Genomic DNA, 10,066 nt, shown 5'->3' on the forward strand with positions numbered 1-10,066 from the left:
ACTGGCCAACCATGCTAAGTCTACATAAGTCTGTAAGTATGATAGACTTGTCCTACCTTTTCTGGACTACCAGGGGAATATCTACACTACACTAAAGCCACATCGACTGCCATCTCCCACACTCTATCTGAGATGTGTGGTAGCACTAACATAAACTTAAACTTATATGTATAGCTACGGTACCGTGCTCTGAAATACTAAACTAAACCATCCTGATTCTGATAACATATAGTACAATTCATATTTCTGATACATAACTGTTTCGTATTTCTGAATAATATCTGACATGATCATATTTCCATGAATTCTAACATATCATACATAATTACGGCATCTATGCCAATCGTAAATCACGACATCTACGCCGGCCATATCATAACATATAAATCTCGGCATCTACGTCGGTCATGTCATAGCATATAAATCACGAAATCTACGTCGACCTTATCATAACTTACTGAACATAAATTTTCTGCACTATTTAACATAATATTTTAAACCATAGTTTCTGTACTACTTTCATGGTTTTTCTGAAAACTGCTATAACATGCTTAATCTGGAAAAATCATATTATTCTGGTATAATATAAATTTCATGAAAATTTATACTCATGCCACATAAATATGAATAATATTCTAAACATAAAATCTGGTTTGGAATCATATTTTCTAATAAAATGCATTAAATCCATTTTCCTATTCAACAATAGTATTTTCAAACCCTGTACTATACATATATAATTTCTAAAAATAAATGTTGTATATTCATAAATAATTTCATAAAAATGTTGACTTAGTTTATTCCCTTACCTGGCTTACTGAGAAGCCCACAAAACTTACTAAACCTACTCCTATGTGTATTCCCAGCTCAATACCCTAAAATTCCCATTTCCCAGTAAATCAACATATACTAGTATAACACCTTCCAACACATTTCCCTCGGTCTAAAAATACCCAATAACTTAATAAACTTAAAATAACCAACTTACCCAAATTTTGGGATGGTGCCCAAATACTCCAAATCAAAATTCTGATCTGGCAGCATTGTAGAGAATCTTTCCAAGAGTAACGTGGCAGCTTCCGATCATTGAACCAGCGAGAATTGAAGCCAGAAACCTAGAGAGAAGTCAGAGGGGCAAAATTTAGAGAGAGAAAGTGAGGTTGCATGTGAATTTCTCGCCGAATCCCAATTTTAAAGTATTTATAAAGTGCAGCCTCGTCAACGAGACACGTCACCTCGTCGACGAGTCTAAGAAGGGAGTTTGTTGACGAACTCGTAATCTTTGTCGACGAGCTTCAAGCTCTGATATAATCTCTCTCGGTTTCTCCTCGTCGACGAGACGCATGTCCTCGTCAATGTTCCTAAGAGGCCACTCGTCGATGAATATTCTATGCTCGTCGATAAGTCCCTGCTGAGTCCCCTTGGAAAAATCTTTTTTTTTTTTCTCTTTTCCTTTATTATTTAATTGTTATAATTCTCCGGGTCTCTACACTATGTGTTTGTGTTCTTCTACTTTTCTAAAATCCTTTGTTTATAGGTTTATTTTCGAATCCTGGCTTAAATTTGATTGACTAATCAAATTTAAATCGATCAATTAAACTTAAAACTAATTTGTTAATTAAGTTGATTAATCAATTTAAATCATTCAATCAAACTTAAATAATTAATTAATTTTTAATTCTGATTTCCTAACTGAAATTCTATTGTGTGTGTGTGTGTGTGTGTGTGTGCAAGTGCAAGCATGAAGAATCCAACCTTTTTTTTTTCATTTTTTTCTTTATGCTTATTTATTTATTTTATTTTCAATGTAAAAATTCAATTTTCCCTATATATTTTTATTTTTCTTGTATTTTTTCTCACTTTATTGCATTAATGAATATTATCCAATTTGTGTTATAAGCCTTGGACAAAATGAAGTATTTACAGCTGCCCCTCTCTATAAGTTTGTTACTTAGGATGGTAGGAAGACTTGGCTCTTAGCATTTTATAGTAAGAAATCTATTAAAACAAGAGACACGAATATTGGATTCGGCCTCATTTAACAAAATCCTAACAAAATAAAAATGTATAGATTTAAAAAATGCATGATATTTATGTCAACTCAACAAACTTACAAAGTAAGGTGTAAATTGTCTTAGTTTATTAAAAGATCACTACCATGGGTTTGGGAACTATGCCACGTACCACCAAGGTAGATAAATCATCACAATTTTGAAAATGAATGCTCAGATTTGAGAACTAATGCCACGTGCCTCTAAGACACCTGAAACAACTTGGAAGTGATTGCTCAAATTTGGGAACTAATGTCACATGTCTCTGAGGTAGCCAAGACAACTTGGAAGGGACTTCTTGGATTTAGGAACTAATGCCACATTCCTTTGAGATAGCCAAAACAATTTGGAAGGGACTTCTCGAATTTGGGAACTAATGTCATATGCTTCCAAGATAGCCAAAACAACTTGGAAGAGACTACTCAGATTTGGGAACTAATGCCACATACCTCCAAGGTAGCCAAAATAACTTGGAAGCGACTACTCAAATTTGGAAACTATTTCCACATGCTTATTAGATAGCCAAAATAACTTGGAAGAGACTACTCATATTTGGGAACTAATGCCAAAAACATCTAAAGTAGAAAGAATAATTTGGAAGTGATTACTCGGATTTAGGATCTAATGCCTAAAATATCCGAAGTAGACAAAACAACTTGGAGGTGATTACTCAGATTTGGGAATTAATGTCCCAAATATCCGAAGAATGTAGAAAGAACAACTTAGAATTGACTACTTGATGGGGATCAACATGCTTTAACCATTTCCTTTTCAAATATGGTGACACGCGGACGACCTCCCAATGTCCACTATTGTTCATACTAGGGTCTTATCTTAATATGATTGACCTTTTAAAAATAGATGTGAAAAGGCTTGCAAGTAAAGTATATGAGTGTAAATCAATGCTCTAGCCTTTCTCAAGAAACTTTTCAAACAAGTATATATCAAGGAATATATGCTCAAAGCTATCTTGTATAACTCAAAAATTTCCCCAAAAATATTTTTCAAAAATGAAGAGTAAGGACGAAATTTGATTTTTGAAAATCACAATAAAAAGGCTCTCAAGCAATATATATGAATGGAATATAAGCTCAAGTCTTTTACAAGAACCCCCTAAAAAATTTTCTCCAAAAGATATTTTCACAAAGAAAGAGAGAAGAAATTTGATCTTTGAAAAACAATAGTAAGAAGTCTTACAAGCAATATATATGAATTGATATATGCTCAAGACTCTTCAAGAATAACCCAAAATAATTTCTTTAAAATTGTTTTCAAAAAGAAGAGAAGGAGAAATATTACCTTTGAAAAATTTCAAGAATAAAAAGGCTCTCAAGAAAATATATGAGTGGATATGAGCTCAAGCCTTTTTTAAGAAACCCAAAAAAAAAATTTCTCCAAAAAGGATCTTCAAGAAGAGTAGGAGAAATGAGAATTTTATGCTCAAAATGGGTTTGAAATATGGGAGAGAATCAAAGAATATTTAACTAAACTTTCCACATGATTCTCTTGTAGAATAACAACACCAAGATCTATTTTGAAGAAACGATTGAAGAGATAACACAAAATTTTATTACAACAATCGGATTACAACAATCTGTCCAACCACGCACTCACTAAATGAGCTTCAATGGTGAAAGGACAACAAATAGAAAAACAAAAGAGGCACAATCTTGTAGTGTAGATGTGTGTAGTGCTCCGGTGGGGAGGGGGATCTTATTTGTAGCCTCTGTGTAATGACCCGAACAATAATGATATTTAAATAATAAGAGGGAGGGAAATGGAAATAGAAACAGAAGGAGGCAGTAGAGCGTTCGTCGACGACATTGTGTTTTGGATATAATAACCCAGGAATTTTCCTAGGGCCTCGTCGATGAACACAGGCGATTCGTCGACGAAGGTACATGAGGACCTTGTCAAGGAGGTAGCATTTCGTCAACAAAGGAGAGAGTTCATCGATGAATTGCCTATTAGACTCGTCGACGAGATGACGTGGCTCATCGACGAAGGCTGCAGTATAAATAGTCCTAACCTTGGTTTAATCGCAGAAATTCGATGAAATTCTTCCTCTCTCTCCTATAGTCTCTCCTCCATCTCTCTTCGATTTCAGCCCCGTCAGTCACTGGATTGATGATCAGAGGCCACCACGATGCTCCTAGTGAAGTTCTCTCCAAGTTTACTAGGGCAGATCGTCGATGGGATCGAGTTGAATTTCTTCCCAAAATCAAGGTAAGTTGTAGGAAATGATGGAGACAAAGAAATAATGATATTTTGTTCTAGAGAATGTTGTTTTCAGGGTGTTGAATAGGAAGCCTTACGGGTGTTGGACCAGTATACCATAGGGGCTTTCCAGTAGTCAGGTAAGGGAAATATACTATGCTAGGAAACCCTTTTACGATTTCAGTACGAATTATATATTTTTATCAAATTATTATTTAGATTATATATATATTTATAGTTTCCAGAACCTGATAATATTAATACTTATTTGTGTGGCTTGAGTTGATAACTGAACAGTACTATATTTATAGAATTTGTGAATACCAAGTTTATAGTTATTAACAGAAATACCATGATATTTGCATGTTTCTAGAATGATGAATTTTTAAGTATACAATATACTCAGAAGTATGCATTTTCAATAATTACAGAATAATACGTTTATCAATACCATAATGCCCCAATAAATAGATATTCATATAGCAATTCAGTTATATAGAAATCAGATTTTCAGTCAGTTTATTTAGAATAATAGATAAATTCTATGGGGTTATGATTGTTTTAGAAACCATAGCAAAAACAGTATATTACATATATCAGCTACTTATATAGTATTAGACCTTGATGGATCAGACAGTAGAGCACGGTATCGTAGCTACAGACATTCAGTTCAGAGTGCAACCACTTTACTCATATAGTAAGTGGTATGAGGTCGATCATGCCCACGTTGGGACAGACTCTCCATCAGGTATGGATTGAGGGGGCTTATCAGACTGTCGGAGTTCAGTTGACTTACCCCAATCGGCCAGCCAGGATAGGTCCCGTCTTCAGGCTGCACAACCCTGTCATGAGGGGTTAAATCATGACATACAGTCATTTAGGGAAATTTTCTCAAATATTATAAGTATAAGTAGATTTTTCAGAAATAGTAGTAGTATTATGAAAAGTAAATTGATATAGTCTAATATATGTCATTTATACCAGCATTTAAAATTTCAGTTATCCATGATATTATTTTTAAATCAGATTATTTATATAGAAATATAACTTAGTAGCCACACACTAGTAATAGCATGTTTCGTCTTACTGAGCGTTGGCTCATCCCAGTGTTGAATTGTTTTTCAGGTGAACTAGCTAGGTGAGTAGAGTAGGCTCACAGGTAAAGGGGCTGTTGTACTGCCCTTTTGAGAGTGAGTATTATTTTTTAGTGGCATGTTTTGTAAACCCTTGGTATCTGTAAGGGTAGTTTTCGAGAGAACAACAATGTTTGTATATTGTGGGATGATTTGACACTCTAGTATTGTATTATGTGTGGTTTTATTTTATATGATCCACCTTCCACTGTTTAGGTTAATAATTGAATTTAAAACTAGAGAAAAATATTTTATTTTATTAGCAGGTTGTTTCACTCTGATCTGTGGAAGAAGCACATGGGTGGCTCACCTACCATTGTAGGTGGTAGTAGCTCACCTACCATGGTCGACTTTGACATTAGTGGCAGTCTTCGACATTAGTGGCCGACTTTGACATTAGTGGCCATCTTTGACATTAGTGGTCGTCTTTGACATCAGTGGCCGTCTTTGACATTAGTGGCCATCTTTGACATATCGTGCCCACCGTTCACACTGGATAGGCCATACCATCTCAGAGGGCATTGCCCCCATACCCCCCACCGGGGGCGCTACCCCCAAACCCCCGTGTCTCGGAGGGGAACGTCTTCTATCTTCGTAGTACCATTACGGTCTACCGCTTCGACCTCATTTGAACCATACATCATGTAAGTGTACCAATTAACTCGTGGGGGGTGGGCATTGCACACATATACACCAACACTCCCTTTAATGTCCACCTACGCTCTTGAACCAATACTAAGAGCATCACGATGCTTCTAGAAGTCAGAAATACCCAATCCTTTGGTGAAGATATCTACATGATTATCTTTTGTTGGGCAATAATCCATCTCAACAACCTCATCCTCAATGAGTTCTCGTATGTAGTGATACTGAATCTCAATGTGCTTGGTTCTTACATGGAACATCAGGTTCTTACATGGAACATCGGGTTCTTACTGATAGCTATGCAACTTTGATTGTCATAGTGAATAAGAGTTGCAGTATTTATCGTTATCCCAATATCAGTAAGAAGTCTTCTTATCTAGACAGCTTCACATGAGGTGAGACAAAATGACTTGTATTCGGCTTCTGTGGATGATAGCGACACTGTTGGCTGTTTCTTGCTTGTCTACGAGATAATTCCATTCCCAAAGAGAAAACAATATCCAGAAACTAACTTTCTGGAATCAATATCTCTTGCCCAATCGGAGTCACAATATCCAATTAGGAAGTTCCCTAATGTATAAGAGATGTCAAAATGAGGAGTCCCTTTTATATACTTGAGGACCCTCGTTCCAGCTTTCTAGTGAATTTCTTGTGGCTTATTTGCAAATATACTCAAAATGCCAATTGTAAAACTAATATCGGGCCTTGTGTTGCACAGGTACACCAAACTCCCAATTAGGTTTCTATACCTCTTTGTATCAATAAGTGGAGAGGGATCTTCAATGGAGAACTTAATGTTTACTTCCATTGGAGTAACCAATGGAGTGCATTCTGCCATCCCAAATGCCTTCAATAACTCTTTAGCATATCATTGTTGAGAAATAAAGATTTCTTCTGGATGTTGCCACACTTCAATGCCTAAGAAGAAGTGGAGTAGCTCCAAGTCTGTCATCTCAAATTCTAAGCATAGGCCTTCACGGATCTTGTTGGTCTTCTCCTCGTGGTCACTTGTGAGCACAAGATCATCTGCATATAGTACAATTATTACATACATCCCATTCTCCTTCAGTACATATAAATTTGCATCAGAGGTACTTCTACAAAATCCATAATTAGTGAAGAAACAATCAATCCTCTGGTACCAAACTCTGGGGGCTTGTTTCAGCCCATACAAGGCTTTCTTCAACCTGAACACTTTGTTGTCTGAATTTGTCAATTCATATTTAAGATGACCATTTGAAATAGCACCTAACTTCTATGTGCAGTAGTAACCAAAACTAGATGGATTGTTTCCATGCGAGCTGTTGGTGCAAAGGTTTCACTAACATCAAAACCTTCCACTTGAGAAAATCCTTGTGCAACAAGGCGTGCTTTGTACTTCTCTAAAGTACCATCAACTTTATATTTTACCTTCCATATCCACTTCGTCTTGATTACCTTCCTATGAGGGGGACGATCCACAATCTCCTAAGTAACATTTTTCATGATACTTTCATATTCAGCTTTCATAGTCGTTCTCCACTTCGGATCATCCAACACTTCATCTAGGCTACTTGGTTCCTTAACTATACTGATTATATCAGCCATTAAGGCCATATTTACCAAGTGTTCTACTGATCGTTGTTGTTCCTATATTCTTTTCAACCTTCAAGGTCCATCAGGTTGTGAACTTTGATTCACAAGTTCTGGATTGCCTTCATCAAAAAGTTGTTGTACCCACATGGGTTGTGGCTTCTAAATAGGTGCTACTGGTACAAGAGGCAAGTTTTGAATTTCTTTATCATTCACCTCAATCTGCTGCTCTGAGCGAGGCACATGGTGGGTTACTTTATCGGCTGATGATAAAGTGGGCCGATCTCTATCTCCCACTAAGTGTGGTCCTTCATCAGATACCACATCTCAGCTTGGGGTGATCTTATTTGCCTTTACATCATACAGACGATATGCCTTCAATTTTGTACTGTATCCCAAGAAGATGCACTTTCAACTCTTATCATCTAACTTTCTTCGACTGTCATTTGGAGCATGAACAAAATGTAACGACCTGCCTATTTTTCCAAATTTTTTTTAATAACATACGTAATGATCCCCATAATATGCTAAACTGATATAATTATGATCAACTTGGTCCCATGGGTACCAAGGATATACCTGTCATACATCTCTGATACCTAAGCAGCGGAAAACATAAATTACATACATACCTTCCATCAATTTCAATACCAGAGTACTACTAATCTATCGAATATATATATATATATATATACATCCCAAAAGACCAAAAAGATAAATCTAGGATCATAACCCAAAAACTATTTGACCCTAGCTCAATAACTCACCCTCCCACCGATGTAGCATAAACTGCCTCTATTGATGCAGAGCTCGATCCGCCTATCTAGTTGGATTCCCTGAAATGTTTTGTAAGTTGGGGGAGACACCTCTCAGTAAGGAAAATAAACTAACACCAGTGTGTGACAACATGAGTTGTTTCGTGTTATACATAATATCAGTACATAAATCATATCTTGTTGACCTGATAGGTCACACCCAGTTTTGATTATGACAAATACTCTTGGTACTGATGATTGTACTAAGGCTTGTATGCAGGTTCACTGTGCATGTGTATTTAGACTAAAAGACATATCATGATGGTGTGCGGTGTTCGTGCCGAAGAATGAAGAAATATGTGTTGTATTTGTAATTATTATTCAGTTTCTTCATTCTGGGATGTAATTTTATTATGGACTATATACCCATATGACTTGTAATAATTTGCATCATGCATGATAGGTAGGTATGCTCAAATAAACCCTAATTGGACTTTAGGTACCTACACAGACCTTAGAAAGTCCTTAGGTCCCTAAATGAATGCACAAAAAGTCCCCAACATCACTTATCATATCAGGGGAATCAAACCAGTCAATATGTTGATTTGGTGTTCGGGCACCCGAACCTGATTTGAGCGTATTTTCTTCAGGCACCTGAACCTATGTTAGAGCACTTTTCAACTTACTCAAGTGACCAAATGATCACGTTCAAATTGGACTCGGGCGACCGAAGTGGTTAGTTTGGTTAACCGAACTTAGAATCAGGCACCCGAACTAACGAACATTTGGCTACTAACTTTTATTCAGCCACCCGAGCATAATTTCAGGCAACCAAACTGTTTTAAAATGAAATTTTGACTGTGTCTGTTTGGACACTCGAACCTCTGGCTGGGCACCCGATCCTCGCAGGTTAAAATAATTTTTACCAATTTTTTAATGGGGTAAACTGGGTTAATTTTCTTAATGACTTTTGAAATAATTTTAATTATATCCATTGTGTCCCCTATGATCAACAAATCCTCCTTGCCTATAAATACCTATTCATTTGTCATAATTAGCAAGGGATTGACACTTTGATTAAGGCAAAAATTCTCTCAATTTTCGAAACCCTAATTAGCCTATACTACTCCAAAACACTCATACACTCCATGTTTCTTGATCTTTCAAGTGTTGTAAGTATTTCTAACTCTATTGTGCTTAATCTTACTAGTCAGAACTCTCACTTGTATTATTGCTTGATTGATTTTATTTGAGAGTTTAGCATTAAAGTTCTTCCACCGATTTCATTTGATAAATCTTATGTGGGAAGACTTTGAGGGTTGTGGTTCTTGCATTGTCAATGCAAGTTACCTAATCCTATATTTTGGTGTGCAAAAATCCTTTTCAAAAAGTTAGTTTTTCAAACAACTCCATTGTACTTTGTATATTGAAATATCTTATTGAGTTTGTTTGATTCAACTTGCTTAGCATATTTGAAACCCTAATCCGATTTTGTGTTATTCACATATTGTGTTTCAAATCTTGCTTGGATATACACCCTAGATCTGGATTGAAAAATCTATACTTGATTGAGTGTTTAGCACACATTAGAGCACTGAGCATATTTACATATCATTCGTGCTTGCAATATTGATTGAGTTGTATTGGTGTACACATCTGCTTGTCTAAAAGAGTATTTCTGTGTACAAACTTT

Source organism: Malania oleifera, chromosome 9 (genome assembly GCF_029873635.1).
Source record: "Malania oleifera isolate guangnan ecotype guangnan chromosome 9, ASM2987363v1, whole genome shotgun sequence".
In the NCBI taxonomy this organism is placed as follows: domain Eukaryota; kingdom Viridiplantae; phylum Streptophyta; class Magnoliopsida; order Santalales; family Ximeniaceae; genus Malania; species Malania oleifera.